The 19,794-nt window shown below is 49.1% G+C and overlaps 1 long non-coding RNA gene across 1 annotated transcript in view; it reads left to right on the top strand.

Annotated features, from left to right (window-relative positions):
• Positions 1-18,599, top strand: part of LOC144146773 (uncharacterized) — a 262,533-nt gene extending 243,934 nt beyond the window's left edge. The window contains exon 4 of the long non-coding RNA XR_013317701.1: positions 18,471-18,599. This is a non-coding gene — a long non-coding RNA (uncharacterized LOC144146773). The remainder of the gene's footprint in view (positions 1-18,470) is intronic.
• The last annotated feature ends 1,195 nt before the right edge of the window (positions 18,600-19,794 follow it).

Here is a 19,794-nt window from a genome sequence, read left to right as displayed (position 1 = left end):
ACGTCATCTTGCAGTATTCTAGTATCAAGCTTCCAGTGCCGGGCGCCATCCAGTCTACGGTGACCTGTAAATAGGCACAGGAGCACTGGGTAATGGTCGGAAATGTAACCGGTCATACTAGGGAATTGATTTACTTCAATGTTTGACACAGCCGGGATTAGGTCTGGAGTTATATAAAACCTGTCTAGTCGGGACATTGAGGAACCGCGCTTCCACGTGGGAGTGAAATAATTCCCGCAAAGGAGCAGCCATACATCCTCCAGGTGAAAGTCTTGCACTAGGAACCCGAGTTCGCGTGCGTTCCACGTCGGCCGTCCCTGACCCGGCCCTCGTACATCACGCATACTATCAAGGACGCAGTTGAAATCTCCGCAAAGAATTGTGGGCACGCGCTCCAAAAGATAAACCCCTAGGCAACGAAAGAAGTTGTTTGTAGCTGTGACGCGTGCAGGAGCATACACGTTAATGATGTTAAAGCGAGCACCAGAAAGAGAAAATTTCAAGACTAGCAATCTTCCCTCACTATCTGTCGAACTAAAACTGGAGCAACGGATGGTGTGGTTGAAGATTAGGACGCCCACCCCACAGCAGTGGTTAGACGCCAAAGAAAAATAAGACGGAATATTAAAGTTCTGCTGAAACGTTCTGACGTCTTCAATAGAAAAAAAGTTCACTTCTTGGAGGAAGACTAGATCTACAAAATTTTCTCTGGCAAAGTGAATCACCTCTCTTTGTTTGTCACTGTTTTTAAACCCTTGGACATTTAGGGTTAATATTCGTAGCATAAATAGAAAAAATAAAACACTAGCACGTACTGGACTAGTCATGAAAATTTTCAAAAAAAAAATACGTAAGCTTCAACAAACGCCCTGAAATATCACGCGGGCCTGGAACGCGGAGGTTGGGCGAACGCCAAGACCACGCGCAGCCCTCCAAAAATACAATAAAAAATAGAGGTATCCCCTGCGAAAAGGCACGCGCATCTGAAACGCAGCAACAACGGAGGCAGACCGGAGCCGTGTGCAGCGTGGAACGCTGTCACGTGACCTCGGGAGAAAAAAATGAGCAGGAAGGAGCACACCATGGCCGCCGTGCTAGTACGAAAGCTAACATAGGAGGAAGCAACATTATAAGCCTCAATGGGCTTTCGCGTCGGCATTCGATGGAACTTCTGCCGTCTCACCCACCAATGAAATTACCCACCAGCGACTGAGAATAACGGCGGCATCAGGGAAATAAAGAAGGTAATGAAGACAGAGAAGCCCATAGGTGCTACTCAATGTCACAAATCCGGACTAGCGCTAGGGGCAGGCAGACACAACTTCTTACTTGCGTCTGCTACGCCGTCCGAGTCGGTTGACGACGATAACACGCGCTTGCTTTCCACACGTGAGGTGTCCATCAAGTCCTCAACCTGGTTGATCGGGTTGACCAGACGTGGATCTTTAGCTTGCGTTGGACAAGCGGGTTCGTTCGAGTTCGGTATGTTGATCGGGAGTGAGATGTCGTCCGGGTGTCGTGATGGCCCACCAGGGGGGCCTGACGCGGTCGCGTCACGCCGGTAAGGTTTGGACGCCTCTCGGCGGACTGGTTTGGCGTCTTCGTCGATGAAGGAGCCGCGGAGTCCGCGGTTGCGGGCACCTCGGGGCTTTGTCGCTGGAACAGGGGCAGGGTCTACTGGGTGGGACGACGGGAGCTGACTGCGAGAATCTGCTGAGCCACTTTCTTCCGTGTCGATGTCTGTGGAGGAGGGTGGTGAAAGAGACGCTTCGTTGGATGAAGAGTATGAGTTGCCCACCGTCTCTTCATTGGGCTGACCAGTAAGCTCGTCGGATGATGACGTGTCCTGCGCAAGCGTCGGTGTGGTTGCGACATCTTCCATCAGCGTCTCGTCGATTATTGTGGCTTGCGAATCGCCATCGCTGGAAGACGAAGCGCTACTGGGGATGTCGTCTGGTTGAGTCTGCCGCCGAGCCAAAGTCACCTGCGGAATCTCGTTGGTGTTTGGAGAGAGTTCGGGGAATTCACTTGCTGCGGCCGCATAAGAACGAGGTCGCAGGCAGTCCGCTGTGGCGTGGTCTCCATGGCAGCGGCGACATACAGCCGAGCATGTTTCGAACTCGTGTCCGAAGGTCTCGCACCGAGGACACCATGGCGTCTTGCAATCGGAGCGGTTGTGGCCCTCTCGCTCGCACCGAGAGCACACTCTCTTCACGCCCCGGTACTCGCATTGTACCTTGTATCCTCGGACCGACAGGAAGTTTGGGACGGGAGACTTCATTTCGATGCGGGCGAGGCGCACGCCGTTCTCAATGCGCGGCCTACCGTTGAAGCTCGGGTAGTGAACGCTAAGCACCCTGCCGTAAGGCGAAAGGGCTGCACCCAGGTCTTGGTCGTTCATGTACCATTGGAAACGATACACGGTGACGTAGATTATCTGGGGACCGATGCAGGTAACGGGGCACGAAGTGCCATTCACGACAATGGCACCACGCTCGTTGAGGGTTTTAGCTGCAGCAGCGGACGAGACCGCGGCACAAAACTTCATGCCTCCTTGGTGCTGGAGGCCCTTGAGGCCGCGGGGACCCACGACGTCTTCGATTGCATCAATGATGTCGTCAACGGAAGCATCCTTGGGGGCATCAAGCTTGAAGCATTGAGCCTTGGGGACTGGCGGCTGGTATTTCACGGGAGCGGGATGAGTAGAGGCCATCTTGGACGGCGAGACGAAGGAGACGATGGCGGATAGCGTCCACAGACACAAGGGGTGGGGGCTACCCAACGCAAACCGTAGGGTCGCCCCACAAGAATACGAAGTAAACTCACTTGATCGGCCGCAACAGAGCTGTGACTCGATCCAGCCACCCGGCCAAGGTATTCTTTGATCTGGAAAAAGCGTACGATACCGCGTGGCGGTATGGCATCGTAAGCGACCTCAAGTCCTTCGGCATGGCAGGTAACATGATGAACACACTTGCCAGCTACTTGTCTCAAAGAACCTTTCGTGTGCGGGTTGGAACTGCACTCTCTAGGGTTCATGTGCAGGAAAATGGAGTGCCGCAAGGTGGAGTTTTAAGTTGCACCCTTTTCATTGTGAAAATGAATTTCCGTAGGAAGGCGCTGCCACCGTCGATTTCCTGTTCAATCTATGTAGACGACGTTCAACTCTCCTTTAAATCCTGTAACTTGTGTGTCTATGAGCGCCAGGTTGAGCTTGGTATTAACAAGCTGGGCAGATAGCAATGGTTTTAAATTTAATCCCGGGAAGTGCACTTGTGTTTTGTTTTCCAAGAGGCGTGGCATCCGGCCGGATCCAGACATTCAACTCAATGGTGTCTCCATTCCTGTCAAAAAGGAACACAAGTTTTTAGGTATAATCGTCGACGAAAAGCTCACATTTATCCCACACATAAAACAACAAAAACATAAATGCTTAAAGACAATGACTATCCTGAAGGTTCTCTCGCACATTTCTTTTGGCGCTGACAGACAATTCCTTTTACGTGTTTTTACTAGCTTGATAGGTTCACGATTGGACTATGGTAGCGTTGTTTATGGGTCAGCAAGTAAAACTTCCCTCAAAATGCTGGGCCCAGTGCTCTATCTAGGGCTCCGCCTGGCGTGTGGCGCCTTCCGCACTAGCCCGGTCGAAAGCCTCTATGTGGAGTGCAACAAATGGAACCAACAACGTCAGCGAGCATACACAGATCTCCTTTATGCCTTTAAAATTTCATCCATGCCACCATTATTTTAAATCAGTTTTTCATGATACATCCATGAATGAACTCCTTTTAAATCGACCATCGTTCTCTGCGCCCTTCTCTTACAGAGTTAGAGAGGGAGTGTCAGAGCTTTCTGTCTCCTTTTTAGATACAATCCAAAGTTCTCTAACAGATTTCATAGCACCATGGCATCTCCGCCTGTATCATGCGACACATCTTTCACACGTATAGATAAAATCCGAGCTCCCACATGTGCAATCATGCAGCACTTCTTGTATTTGCAGCAGAAGTATGAGTGTTCTGAATTTTATACGGACGCTTCTAGAACTGCCACCTCTGTGTCCTGCGTGGTGCATGGGCCCGGCCTTAATGTCACTAGAACTCTGAATAGTCATACTAGTATCTTTACGGCAGAGGCTTACGGTGTGCTTCTTCTTGTCAATCATATACTTCAAAGCCACCTCCCACAATCCATTATCTATACAGATTCCCTTAGTGTTGTGCGGGCATTGTCGTCAACAAAGTCTTCGAAAAATCACATTGTAAATCTGATCGTCAAGAGTATTATGTCTGTATGTCCGCACATTTAACTGGTCCTTTGCGGGGTCCCTGGCCACTGTGGTATAGCCGGAAATGAAGCCGCGAATCGAATGGCTGCTGCTGCTACATTCTCGAATGCAGTAGACATAACCACATTAACCTACACCGACGTGAAGCCGTACATCAAACAACAACTTCGCAAAACATGGCAAACACGTTGGAGTGAACAAACAGACAACAAGTTACATGTAATAAAACCACACTTGGGACCGTACACCTCCGATACACGCAACAGATACATAGAAGTCGCCTTGGCTAGATTACGGATAGGCCACAAGCACGCAACGCACTCGCACCTGCTCACTGGATCTCCAAGACCTCTGTGCCGCAGGTGCGGAGAGGCCCTATCCGTGATCCACATCCCCTTTCAATGCAAGGCACTTAACACAACATGACACAAACATTTCCCTGAAGTATACAGACGACACATTCCACAGCACTTCATACTTTTTAGCCGACGAACCAATGTTTTCTCGTCAACGTGTTTTTACGTTTTTAGCTGAGGGAAAAATTCTGCAGCTCCTGTCATATCACGTGTAATCATCCTGGCCCTATACACCAGCCATCTCCATTGTCTTTTGTTTTGCGTCACTTTTACGTCTACTCACACGTTTTAGAATTTAGTCTCCTCAACCATTAAATAACTTCTTCTTTGGCGCTCTTTGCCCTTAGTCGGCTTTGCGCCATTAAAACCTAACCATCATCATCATCAGGTTGATTCACTAAAATATCTTGGAGTTATATATGACAGTAAATTGCATTGGCGTCTCCACATTGAGCACATTGCAGTGAAATGCTCCCGCGCTGTCGCTCTTTTGAGGGGTCTTAGCCACAAGCGATTAGGTCTGAGAGCAGATACACTGTTGATGATTTACCGCATGTATGTTCGCCCAATCTGAGAATTTGGGTGCGTTTTGTTCTCTGGCTCTGCGACCTATAAGCTCTTGCCTTTGGTGAAGCTTGGACGTCAAGCATTGCGCTGCTGCTGAGGCCTGCCCGCTGTCCCGATTAGGGTGTTGTACTTAGAAGCCGGAGTCCTGACGCTGAACTCCAGGTTCAAATACCTAACCGTCAATGCATTCGCAAAGTTCGTTGAGTCCCCGCTGGCCAGACCACAGGTTGTTTTCCTCCAGCATGCAATGTCCTTTTTGGTATATATTGGCCTCGTCTCCGGCGCCCACAGGTCATTTTTGCCAATTCGCTGCTTACTCCATTAAACACCACCCTCCTTTCAGTTCCCGTCTTGCAGTTACCATCCACAGTAGTAAGGATTTCGTTTGATAATATTTTCCCCAAAACGCTAAGCTTCTCCCGCCTAACATACTCAATAACATTCTCCTGGCTCACCAGTCCAAAATACCCATCACACCTGGTCATTGCAACTGACGCTTCGAAAAAAGACGAAAATGTTGGGGTGGGCATTTTTTCTCCGAGATGAACTGTGCTTTTTAATTGCGATTACCAGATTTTATCCCCATTTTTTATGCAGAATTTCTTGCTCTACTCCTTGCAATCCCGAAACTTCATCCGGCGAATTCTTCCGTGATGTTACTCACCGACTCCTTGTCCGTGTGCATGGCTCTCTCCTCAGACACTTTACATCCTATTGTCAAAACTTTTTATTCCTGTGTCCCTTGGCTCGTTTGGCTGCCCGGCCACTGTGGGTTAACCCTCAATGAAACAGCTGACATATTAGCTAAAACTGTTCAATCAAGATGCATCCGATCATGGTCTGAACACTTCTCCTGAACTTGAACACCTCAAGTACCGCTGGGAGAGAAGTTTATGCCAAACTCGCTTGTGCGAAGTATTGCTAACTTCTTTTCGTTGTGGTGTGCCACCACGTAATAGGTATTTATGTAGGGTAAATCTGATAACCTCCCCTTTGTGCCACTTTTTCCAGGAAATTGAATCCGAAGAACATTTCTTTATTTTTTGCCCCCAATTTTCTAACCATCGGAGAAGGCTGCTGGAGATTCCCCTGCTACGTCTTGGACTGCCTTTGACTGTACCGGTGCTTTTGTCGTTTGGGGGGACTAGGCTGGGCCGATGCCATAGAGACGTGTGCAACGCCATCCACTCCTTCATTTCGGAGACAGCTCGTCTACAGTGTATTAAAAAACATTCCGATGAGGATGACTTTTTCTATAGGGTGTCTGCACAGAGCCTTGGACCGCGCGGCGGCGCTACCTGCGCGGCGGCGGCGACGCCATTTTTGAGGTTGCACTTCGCCGCGCGGGCAGCGCGTTTCCCGACGCGAAACGTTGTTTGCGCGTGGTGCTGGCAAGAACGTTCGTGTGGACGGTGTTTTTCTCTGCGTGATGCGTGTGTTTGAGAATGCCTGGTCGTAACGAGTAGGCAGCATTGTTTCCGCTGCGAAATTCCGGGTGCGCTGTTCACGTCTACAACCGCAGACCCGAAGCAGGCCGAACGACGAAAGCAAGCTCGCCGTTTTTTTGTTTTTTTGTTTGTTTGTTTGGCAGTGCTTGAAGACGGTATGATTTCGCGCGACAAATGCAACTGTCCGGTGGTTTGACAGGCGCGGCCAGCGGCGTGCATAACCCGGTCCGTTTTGACGATTTCGCGCTATCTCGGTGTCATCCCCGTGCGCCGATTTCCTTCGTTGCTTGAAGCAACCATGGCGCGAGTTGAGAAAATTTCTTCACCCAAGGCTGCGAAGATATTTGATGTGGTGGTGGCGTGTGAGAGAGGAGCTGGTTTTACCGTGCACCCAGGCATGTTGCGCACTTCTTGAGGAGTATGAGAGACGGCGAGGTGCTCTGGCGACAGTGTTCTGTGAGTTGAACACACGAAGGTCGTCCATTTGAGCTCCTAATGAAGCGGAACAATTACGCACAGGGTCTGGGTGGAAACCATCGGGAGGTAAGTACGTGATAAAATTAGGTATGGTGGCGGCGGCAAAGATCCCACCGATGATTTTCATGTCTCTTCCTTTCGGTAAAGACGAAACGGAAATTATAAGCAGAACAAGATTATGGAACGGCTACTTCGAAAGCAGCGCAGAGACAAGTGACAAAGACTGCTCTAGTTTGTCCCTGCATACGTTAACGTTTTAGTGTCTGCGCTTTTTTTGAAGTAGTCAAACTGTGTACCCAGCGTCAAGCTTTAGTGTCTGATCACGTAACCCGCTTGGTCATTGGAGAACAGTTGAAGGCGACGAGGAAGAATTGGATCAATTTGGATGTCCGCAATTACCTGGGAAGCGATACTGCAGGTACGCGTGCGTTCACCTCAACACTCGAAGTATAGCCCATGTTGAGGCTGGTAGGCCAGTATGGTTCGTCTCATCCATAAAGTACGCCGGCTACCTTCATTTGTGAACATTTAAAGCATGCGAATGTTTCAAACATGTGACGAGGTGCGAGGTGAAAGCTCCGGCGCCCATCGTCCCGTGGCCCACCTGGATGAAACGGGTTCGAACAGATTCGATACTGATTAGCCATATTATCGATAACTTCTTTGGGAATTCGTCGAATGAAGACAGACAGCCTTCAAGCACTGCCCTAGCCGTCGCTTCGAAACAGCGAAAGGAAAAAAAATACACGGCGCGCTTTTTTTGTTTTGTCATGCGGCCTGCTTCGGGTCTGCGGTTGTAGGAGACCAGCGCAGTCCGGATTTTCGAAGCGAGAACAATGCTAGCTACTCGGTAGGACGAGGCATTCGCTAACCCATGAATCACGCAGAAAAAACACCGTTCACATGAACGTTCTTGCCAGCAGCACGCTGCAAACCACGTTGCGCGTCGGGAAACGCGCTGCTCGCGCGGTGGAGTGCAACCTAAAATATGGCGTCGTCGCCTCTGCGCAGGTAGCGCCGCCGCGCGGCCCAAAGCCCTGTGAATACACCCTATAGTTTTCCTACTCTTCTCTCTGTTGTTTTTTTTTGTGTTTTCTCTCTCTCTCTCTCTCTGCCTTTCTATCTCTCTCTCATTAACCTAGCCCAAATTCTTTCTTCTGCTCCATTATTTTGCCTCGCATGATTGATTGTAATGAAAACATAACTCTTCTTGGCCAATCCCCCTAAGTGGGTATGCGCCATTTTTCGGTCCACCAACCAACCAACCATAGCCGTGTCTCCAAGACCTTCTGTCCCCGTTTCTGCGAAGGAGGAGAGCTCAGCGCGTTCCATTCCAGCTTTTTTCACCCTGTGCGGAAAGCGGACGACCTTGGAAGCAGGGCCAACTTTCAACGAGACCCTGGTACTTCCTGACACTCTTCGCACGCGAAGCAGGTAACACATCGTATTGAAATCTGTCGCTTTTCGCATATTGTTGAGGTCCTCTACTCTTAATCCTCAAAGAGGAATTCTGTGCCGAGTAGCAGTAGGGACAGGCGACCCGCTCGAAGGAGGAGGGAGTCGTACTGCCTTCCCCTAGCGCTGGCCAGTCGCTCGCTGAGGATGCGTCACTGTTTCCTCGAGCCGGACGTCTTAAGGGTCGTGTAATCTCGCCTCTCCCGTCCACTAATGAACGACTCAGAGCAGCCTGTTCGGAAACAATGTTGGCTGTATCTGTGGTCTAAGCCACACAATAGGATGAAGTAGGATTCTTGTGTACCTACTCGTGGATAGCTGTTCTAGTTGCTTTCGAAGCCTCTTCGGTTGATTGGATGTTCGAAGTAGGCGCCCTTAGCACACATTATTTCGCATAATTTTTCCAGGGGGCACCATGAACGGCCCTACAATGCAGTAAAAACAAAATCAGGAAAGAAAATTCTGCGGAAATTCAGAGAATTATCTACTAATCTGTAACATCGTTATGACGCCTGTCTTGAGTGTGGGTTTCTTCCAGCCATTTTTTTCTAAATCCTGTCCGATTAACTGTCTCCAATTACGGTGTTATAGCGATTACACGGGAAACTTTTGCGAAATCTTCATTATTGTGGAAATGCGGGGCATTACACGGTTCGCCAATTTCCGTAATTATTTTAAATTTTTCTTATTTTTTCAGTTTTTTCAAAATTTCGTCCCACCAATTGTCTCCATTTACGTTATTACAACGATTACATTTCGAACTTTCGCGAAATCTGTATTGTGAAAATGCAGGGCGTTACACGGTTCGCCATTTTACATAGTTATTTTATATTTTTTTTTCATTTCGTTAGTCTATCGAAATTTAGTTCGACCGATCATCTCCATTTACGCTGTATAACGGTTACAGGTGGAACTTTCGCAGGGTGTTTCGCCATTTTCCGTAATTTGTTACATATATTTTTGTTTATTTTTAGTGTTCCTAATTTAATGCGACCAATTATCTCCATTTACGCCATTATAGCGATTACAGGAGGAACTTCATCGATATCTGCATTTTTGTGGAAATGCAGGGCGTTACGTGGTCCTGGCTATGGGGGTACCGGGCAAAGAATACGCATTGAAATGTTACTGTTGCGGTGTGCAGAAATTCTCTCAGCTGGACATTATTGATTCCTTTCATGCTGCGACATGGTCGAAGCGGACGCCAGGTAGCAGGTACTGATTCCCGCCAAGCACCCCAACCCAAACGTTAGGCCTACGAACTGCGCACCCGAAAGTTGCTGCGGGTATTCTAGGAAAGTGTTGCGTACCTCAGAGTAGCACATACTTGTAGTCTGCGATTGCCCAACCAAAGAATCGGCGCGTTAAGTGCCTGTCACGAGTTTTTGACGAGCGCTGTCGCGTCACTTCTTTTGGCTTTCACGGGATGATGTCACGCTGATGTCCATTTTCTGAGTGCCGCTCCGCGCGCTGCCATGTCGGCCCGATAAATGCGATCCAATTGAAGTATGTTCTTCGCTTCCCAGGCCGCTCATATTTCAGCCAGGGTATTCTGTTGTGTAAAGGAAGCGAACTGTGCAATAATAATTACGCCGAAAATTGGTGTCAGTACTCCTTTAAGGTAGTGAGACTGCTATCGGTTATACAAAGCAGGTACCGTGCGACGAATGCAAAAAGCAGGCCCACACCAGCAACTCGGCGCAGTAACGGGATCGCGCTCGTCAAAAACTCGTGACGCCACTTCACGCGCGCGACCCCGCGAGCGGTTTCTGGGCGCCGGTGCATTCGCGAACGGGTGTACGTAGCTACAGACATAACCGCTGCCCAGAAAAGCACTGTTGGCAAAAATAGTTTCACACACGGGAAAGGAAGCGATAATATAGCCCGGAATCGCAATAGAGGTCGCCATCACGACTCTTATTGAAAGCGGTCGTCGAATTTCCGCCGCAATGGTAGGCCTAGCACCTTCAGGCAGCTCAGTCGTTCAGCTCCGGCGGCGGCTGTTACGTGTTCAGCGGCTGGACGACCGACGGGTGCCGTGGAACAGACGACTCACGCAGTGCCAGGAAGACAATCCCGTTTATTCACTCAGCGACGCGCTTTTTGTGCTCTGTCGAACCAATCAGAGGGAGGCGAAAACAAAACAAAAAAGGAGCCGTTATCGCCGCAAGCAGGCAAGCTTATCGGAAAGCCAAACGAAAGAGCGTGGCAAGCTCGGAGAATGTTACACGGCGCGGTCGAAACAACCGGCCTCCCCAGCGTTTTGACGTCCGCACAAAGCGGTTAAATCATATCGGGACTCTGTGATATGCGCCTTCCGGGATGAAAGCGCGGGAATTTGAAACAAACAATTTTCAGGCCGTTCAATGTAATTTACTATCGCGCGCTGAAGTATTTAAAATGCTGTTTCGGGTCGCCAGACAATTAAGCATCGATAAAAGCAATAAAAGTGGAACATAAAATTTTCGTCTCAGAACTCCTTCAAAGGAGCCATGAAGACAAAATACAAGCTGGGTTTATTAGAAAGACTGCTTAGTCCCGATAACAATGATACCAATATCATCGTAATCATCGAACAAATAACGGAGATATCAAAGAAAACGTTTGACGCAGTCGCGACCCCCTAGCCAATTTCCCGCAACTTTTCTATGACGTCACGGAACCTTGTTTGTGCGATTGGCGGCCACCTAACTGACCTGTCGCGACGACACATGACTGGACGTCGGTAATGGGGCCTCTAGTTCCATTTCACCGCATCACTTGCATGCTAACGTGCAGTTAACGCACTAAAAATTATGTTCTATTGGGCCTCCTCGATTATCAGTCCCGGACCGTCCGCGGACTGCCGGGAACACCGATCCAGCGTTCGATTTTTTGTGACGCTCCGCCCACTAGTCCGGAAGTTGCCCGAACGCGCTCGTTTTTCTCGGACTGACGGCTTCGGACGATCCCCGGACGCCCCGGCCAGCCCGGAGGATTTCGGTCCGGCAACTAGCAGACGACACTGTCGCGAGCGGTGAATTTGAAAAAGGAGGTGCGCAACGACAATCGTCTGCTCTTGCTTTGCTGAACCGGCAAGCCCTCCGCTCGCCAGCACTGCATTCGCAATGGAGCAGAGCGAAGTTTTGACCATTTTTCAAGTTGTAGACAGCAACCAGAGGCCGGTGCTAGACGGTGGCGAGCCTGTATACGTTAATTCAGGTACGTGCTAGACTCAAATTTCGCACGTAGCGGGCGCTGCGCGAGCTTATACGCAGCACATCTGTGTGTTTTAATGGTGTGCAGACGGCGTTCGAGTTTTCCTGACTCCGCGTGCTGCGGGCTCCTCGGTCAGCCAGCCAGCCCGTGACACTCTGAACGGCGAAGATACCCCGGTAGAAGTGCCTAGCCGCGACGAGTCGGCCGCGGCCGAGCTTTGGCCTCGACATAAATCGTTGTTTTTAATTGAAAAATTCAAAGAGTTCAAAGAAGATCCGCGAAAAAAGACTAAAACGAAGCGCCAGATGTGGGCGGAGCTGGCCGACAGCCTAAACAATGAATTCCCTGGCACTACACTTTCGTGGAGTCAAGTGGAAAACCGTTGGAGGACGCTGGAACGACAGTACAAAAAACATTCGAGGCATCAGAACACCTCAGGCAACAATCGCGCGAAGCCCTGTCCATTTCACAGGTAATCATTAACTACATGTGCGCAGACCAAAAAATGACCCAGCGCTGCGCTTGATTTTCTTCAAAGTGACTTGAATAAAATTCATTATTTTTTAAACTGACGAAGTGTGGGAGCAGGAACTCTAAAATGGATAACAACTACACAAATGTTTGGCCCAGCGTTTTTTTTTTTTTTTTTTTTGCAGCAAATCGTAAGAATATAAGAACTGTCCCCTCCTCGCCAATACTGCTGTTGCTTGTTTTCAAGCTTCCATGATGGTGTGTGCGCCATTCATAATGTAAATGCACTCACAGTGTGAGCAATTGCGTGTGCAGGGAACTTGAGGATGTATTTGAAGAAAACCACGCGATGAACCCCACGTATCTGCGCGGTCCAGGGATCCTGCGGACCAGCACGGAGTAAGTGCATGTTTCTTGCTACTTATCTAAAGTAAAGGGAGTGCACTGGTAGGTATATATATTCGCTCGCAGAAAGCATGGAAGAGAGGACAGCCCCCCAAACGGAGTGAATTACAGTTTTAGCTCCAAATAGTCAATTAAGAGAGCTAGAGTCCAAGCATATATGTTCTAGCCACACATGGAACTGACGGAAAAGAGCTAACCAAATAAGCGCCCTGAAAACGTAATTCACAAGTCGACATGCCACTTCCTAGTGCGGTACGTTTTCCCGCTTCAGCAAAAAAAAAAAAAAAAAAAGAAAGGAAAGGGGTCGCTGTACTGCTTCGGTTGCTAGGTGCCAAACAGTGCTTTTAAAGTGGCTATCTCGTTGGTTTTTTTTTCGCCTTGTTTTCGAATTAGCAACTTTTCATATATTCTAATATGTGAATAATTCTCGGGCCACTCACGCGACTTACAAATTAATATTTTGCAAGTGACAATGTAACGTTGAGCGAAATGCATTAATTTACGATGTGTGCATGTCAAAAGCATTTTGCGCGAACAATTTTTTCGCGTACTTTGAAGCGAAATACGCTCATCTAGGAGCATTTCTCCAAATTTTTGACGGTATCCTGAGTGATTCTCTGATCGCAGCAACCGCACGTGCGCAAGCCCAAGCTTGGAAGAGCCACTGAACGAGGAGGAGGAAGAGGTGCCTGATGGTGTCCACACCGAGGAAGCCGGGCCGTTGCCCCAGCCCCCGGCAGGACCCGCCGCCAAAAAACCCCGCCAAGAGACCACCCGCGCGCTGATTGCGGGCTGTGTCCGCGCATTCCAGCAGGCCGCTGAGGAGCGACACAGACAGCGCCTTGCAGCCCGGGCAGAGGCTGAGGCTTCCCGTGAGAGGCGTCACCGGGAACGCATTGCCGTGCTTGAGAAGATAGGCGACAAGATTGCGGCCGCTTCAGGCCGCCAAAATGTGCAAAATTGCTAGAGTGTTACTGCTTCTTTCATTCAACAAAGTGTTTTCGCACTGCTAACTGATGCCTTATGTTTTTAATATTTTAGATTATATCTGTTTTGTGTTGATGTTTTGGTGTTCTGTTATTTTTTCTGCACCTGTAAAGTAAAACACCTGAAGCTGATGATAATGATTAGTGGATTGGATCCCTTTGAATCGGGGCGTCGGTTGTCAGCAACCGACTTGCCTGTTTTATTACGTTTACATGCCCTACTCCCAGCTAACCTAATAGATTTGCATCCTCCCTCCCATCTCCCTCTCTTCCTTGCTTAAAAACTCATCGCCCCCACCCCCCTTTTTTCTCCCCTCGCTGTTCTAAATTCTCATCCGTATGATTACTCCGCCTGCGTACCCATCCCTTCCCTACTTTTCCTCCACCACCACTCCAGTCGCCTCTTCGTCACCTCTATGGCCTTGAAGTTGAGGTTCACCCTCGCCCCAAATCCCAAAGCCTCCACCAGCGTCGTTTCCCCCTCACCCCGCGGTGGTCGTGCCCCTTTTGCAGCCCCCTGACGACGCCCATGCTCACTGGTTTAATGCCCCAGAAACCCGTCAACTTACCTTGCTAAGCAGTTATGTATCGCTGTTGTCAAATGAACAGCGCAGTCACGAATTGCCAGTCAAAAAGACGTACAGTGCACACAGTCAAATGAACGTTTACCAAAACAAAGTAAAATAAAACGCTTCTGTCATAAAAAGTTGCCAGGTAATATATTACTGTTGTCAGACATACAGATAATGCACTCAAACAAACACGTGCATTTGCAGAAACACAGTAAAATAAAACTATTGTGTCATGAAAAGTTGCTAGTTAATATATTACTGTTGTCAGACATACAGAGAATGCACTCAAACAAACCTTCACGCAGACACAGTAAAATAAAATAATTATAAAAGTTTCTAGTGCGAAAAGGCGCCATCCATATTCCTTGCTACATGCACAACACACACACACAGAAAGAACTCGTTGTTAGACCTAATGGGACTCTAAAGAGCGAGCAATGTTGTCTCGCAGCGCAGCTGCTTGACCAGTCGTCTCCTGTTCTTGTGGTGAATCTGGAGACAAGGTATCAGCCGCACTGTCCAGGTCCACATCTTCCTCATCCATCGCGTCAGCAGCCCTTCCTGCAATGTTGTGAAGGACGCAGGCTGCCAGCACAATGTCCACAGTGAACCCAATGCTGGCCACGTCCACGTAGAGGAGGCGTTGAAAGCGGGCCTTCAGTAAGCCGTAGGCGCGCTCAATGGCGACCCGCTGCCGGCTGTGTGCGGTGTTGAAGGTAGACATGTGTGGTTGCCAGTTCCCCGTTGTTTGCTTGTATGGGGGCAGCAGCCATGGCAACAGCGGGTATGCTGCATCACCGATGAGGTATCCGCCTGCAAAAGTTGAAAGCAGTCAGGCTTAGGATAAGAATGTGCTGAATGTTCCGCCTACGAGTTCGCATTAAACTAATCTAGGTTGTCTTCTCCGCATCTAAACAGCTTTTCCATCACCAACATACGTACAACAACGGTGGCACGAAACGGTTTGCCGAGAATCTGAAACAAAGCAAGCGATGGCCTTCCCCAAAATCTCCAAGAATCCCTTAATTTGGCAAACAATCTGGGGGCACGGGGCCGTAGGGAAATTAAAACATTAGCTTCATCGTGCCCAAGCTTTTGGACATACCTAAGCGGACAAACCAAACGTAACAATGGTGTTTTTTATTTATTTCCATAATAGCAACGGCACGCTAAAACCTCACCTTCACACTTGGACGCCGCATCTTGAAAAAAGAAGCTCTCCCGGAGCACCCTGGCGTCATGTGCGCTTCCAGGGAACCCAACGAACACGTCTGTGAACATTAAGTCTCCATCACACACACCCTGGATGACGATCGAGTAGAACTTCTTGCGGTTGAAGTAGCTGTCCGCAGACTCCGAGGGACGGGAAATGCGAATGTGGCAACCGTCGATTGCCCCGACCACGTCTGGCAGTCCTCCTCCGGGTCCGCGACGCAGAGAAAGAAACGAGCTCTTGATCCTTTCACGCTCGTCGACGTTGGGCCACCGGATTTCTCGAGCGCTGATTTCTAGCAGGAATCCCACAACACGGGTGATGGCAACGTGTACAGTCGACTCGCTGACGTCGAACTTGTCGGCGATTCTGTAGAGAGTCGACTGCGTACCAATGTACGTAAGTGCCAGCAGCACAGTCTTCTCGGAGGTTATCTTGGGCCTGCCTCGATTACCTTGCGGGTAAAACGATGACGTTGAAAATTCTCCAACGAGGGCTTCTGTTGTAGCTCTCGACAGTCGAAACAGCTTCTTGAACTCGAAGTCCGTGTAGCGAGGCACAACGCTTTCCACGTAGAGTGGGACTCGGTGCCGCTCGTCCCTCGCTAACTTGCTTAAAAGCGACACCGTGGACACAAACTCTCCCACCTCATCATCTTCGTCGCTGTCAGTGAAGTCTTCCGACTCCGAACTGTCGAAATCTGCGACATCCATGAGCGCGCGCAAGTCCGCCGCCGACATTTCGCGTAGCAGACGATTTTCGAAACGACGGAAGTAGTCCGGTCCTCGATTTTGTGACGCAAAGCACGTCGGGACTGCCCGGGACTACCCGGCTACGTAAGCATGACGCAATATCCGGTCCAAAGACAATCCTCGGACTGTCCGTGGACGATCCGGGACTAGAAAATCGAGGAGGCCCATTGTTGGCCTGTATGACGTCATTCTTGCCTATACACGTCACTGTGGCGCAAAATTTGAAAGTTTTTAAATACTTCTTGCTTCTTTTTCGTTAAAAAACATCTTTTTTGGCTCTAATGGAGCTGAGTGAGATACTGAATCCTAGTTCTTTCAAATTAAACGAGGTTGTATTTTCTCGTCATGGCTTCTTTAAATAAACTTCGGATTTTTACGGTAACTAAAACTGAGCAAGAAAAGTCGAGGGTTTAAAGACCGTATACGCACGCCTTTGTCCTTGCGGCATGTTGACCGTCAAGGCAGCGTTAAAGCAGTTTCCACTTGGCATGCAGGCAGTTTCTTTCTGCGCCTTGGCCGTGCTGGGACTGTAAGACGAATGGTACGCATTACTAGTGCGCTGCTCTTACGCGTCCGCTACTGTGCTTCGGCAGCTTCCACGGCGTCGTAAACGAGCGAACGACGTGAACGCAGAAGACTGACAGAAAATAAGGGAAGGGAGTGTCGCGAATTTGTGAAGGGGAGGGTGGTTTGTCGACGCGGCGCGAGACGCTCCTACGAAAGTGTGAGGGTGAGGGAAACATGCTGGGCCTACGCCAGTCGCGTGTGAAAACCGCCCTCGCGTCAAATGGCGCCCGAGAAAGAAAACGCTAAACCGCATCCATGAACGCAAGCTCCTTGTTCTTTTAAGTATATGTAAGAGGCACAGAAGCCCAGCACGCGCTGTGTGCTGCATGTTCATTGGCCCTGCGTGTCCTTCGTCGTCATCCTCGTTGCGTGGCTCATACGAACAACGTGACATGTTCGCGGGAGGTTCAAACACGATTGAACACAGATAACGGCAGAGTAACCCGCCGCCGTGGCTCAGTGACCAAGGCGTTGCGCTGGTGAGCACGGGGTCGCGGGTTCGATTCCTGGCTGCGGCGGCCGCTTTTCTGATGGCAGCGAAAATAAAAAACGCCCGTGTGCACGAGGTTTCGGCGCACGTTAAACATCCCCAGGCGGTCAAAATTAATCCGGAGCCCTCTACTACGGCGCGCCTTATCGCCTGCGTTGCGTCTGCGCGTTAAACCCTACAATCAGAATCGGATAACGGCAGAGTAACGTGCGCCCCCGTGCGTCCGCTGATCACGCTTTCACTTCCTGAGACACAGCAGCTATGCGCACTGACCGAGAACACTGCACTTCGCGCTGCCCGCAAATTTCGTATCAGGCGGTATAGTAATCGCCAGCCATTTTTCTTTCCGTAATTTGCTCGTAATCACCAACCGAATGTATCACGAACTTCCAGAATTGCCTGGAGACGTATAAAGTGGTAACACAGTTTGTCACCTTAACCCGCATTCGGGGCTCGTTCAGACGCACTTAACCGAGGTTATTACGCAGGTACAATTGTGACAGGAGCCTGATAAGGCATGAGTACAACTCATGTTAGGTAATCGTTCCATTTTCACAGCGAAACTGTTTGTGGTACGTTATCGGAATTCATAGCCACAAAGGTACACGTGGGAACAAAAACCGGGCGAGATTCGATTTCGATTCCCTCATAATTTGTAGAAAAGGAGTTGGTTTTTCCGCTTTCAAGAATAGATTGACGTTAGCAAGTAGCGGCATGACCATCGACTGGTACGATTTGCCATTGGAAGCAATGTGATCATGCCACCAAATTTTGATTCGGTGGATCCGAGATAAAGTGCAGCAGTTTTGTTCTTCATCTCTGATGCCAACTCGAACGACCTTGCTCGTAATTCTACGCCTTTAATAGTCGCTCAGGTTGCGCACTGCACAATAGATCACTAATCATTTTGTTGATAACAGCTTTAGACAAGCTACAGGCCTCTGATCATTCAGGGCTGCTGTTCTCTTTCAAGAAACTTGCCTTTGTTCATTTCCAAATTCAGTTTACTCGCAAGCAATCAGTTCACCAAACGTCCGAGCTTTTTTCGGCTTACTAGATAGTGGCCGAAGTTGTTCTTGAATGGGCCCCTTCGTTGACAGTCGAGCGGTCACTCTAAAATGCATAAACTCTGCTTTTGCACTTCGGCCTCGGTATGTAGACAATAATGTGCTCTGCGCGTACTGTTAGGAGTGACGTCCATTGTTGCTTTTCTTACGTCTAGGTGACCAAGAATCGTAGTACCGATGGAGAAACCGAAGCAAAGCTACTTGAGGAGGGCCTGGCCACTCATCTTCGTCATCGCGGTGCCGCTTCTCCTGCTTCCCTTGCCTTTATACACCCAGAACAAGGCAAGGCATTTTACGTACAAAGAAACGCTTTGGAGAGCAACAGAAACACACCGCCAAGTGTCATAAAAGATTGTTAGGAAGTCGCAAAAGAACGAAACCAAATGTTGGGAGCTGTACGTCGGCGAAGGCTTTCCAGTTAAAACAGTCTTAGGCAGAACGAGTGGGTCGCAGTCTCATTCAGAAAATCGAAGGAGCTGTTTCATAGATCCATTTTTAGTATTCTCTATATCGTTTCACTGATGATGTCCTGTAGCGCAAAACAATTCTTTCAATATTAGTTGTGTCCGTGGTGTAATAGTGTTTTCAGCACTTCCAGCGGGTTAGCAAAGGGTTGTTTCTTAAATTTACACATTTTTATTTTCTTTTCATGATCTTTTAAGTTCTAGCTATTCATTCAGATACGAAACTGTGCCGTAGGTTCCGGTGTTTCGGTATTACCCATATCGTTTCACTGCTGGTTAGCGCAAAATTACTGTTTTCGATAATCGTCGTGTTTTTTGGGACAAAAAAATGTTCTCGGCTCTTATGAAATTGAGCTTGCTACCAAGGGCTTGTTTCTCAAATTACGCAAATTTCTGTTTTCTCTTCATGTGAGTTGAAACTCGCGCTATCTATTCAGATAAGCACATGTGCCTTAGGTTGCGCCAAATTTAAACCGCCATGCCTTTTTGCAAGTGCAGAGGTCTTCTGAAAGCTTTACTACGAAAGCGTTTATTGGCTAGGTTTCGAAAGCGGGCATCCAGCCGGCGTCCGCAAATGCCCTATCTGAAACCACGGAACCTCTCTTAAAAGTACCGAACCACTTTGATGAGGAGGGCCGGTTTGTGGTACGTGGTGTAGTAGCCCTTGATAGTCCTGAGTGATAGTAAGCGAAACACGTGACATGCGATAAGTCGTGTCGTTTTTCTGGGTAATATGGGGCCGGGGGTCACATATGCGAACTGGAGTATGATGCGTTTCGGCGACGATGTTCGCCGCGCCTTTAAAATCTATGTCAATGTAATATCGGTAGTCTGAGAAAGAAGCGTGCGGATCGCGTATCCATTGTCGGTACACGTGTCGACTTTGGAAAGGCCGTGTTTCAAGAGCTACAATGGCGGTATTCTCGCCGTTTTGCTGTGACCGGTGGCCGCACCGAGAGACCGTAGCTGGCAGCGGTTCCTAAGGAACCTGTGGCGGCTAGGGAACCTAGGGATT

Source organism: Haemaphysalis longicornis, unplaced genomic scaffold, assembly GCF_048455015.1.
Source record: "Haemaphysalis longicornis isolate Haplotype H1 unplaced genomic scaffold, Haemaphysalis longicornis Haplotype H1 scaffold_7, whole genome shotgun sequence".
In the NCBI taxonomy this organism is placed as follows: domain Eukaryota; kingdom Metazoa; phylum Arthropoda; class Arachnida; order Ixodida; family Ixodidae; genus Haemaphysalis; species Haemaphysalis longicornis.
Note: the sequence above shows the minus strand (reverse complement) of the source record. Positions and strands in the feature narration are given on the sequence as shown.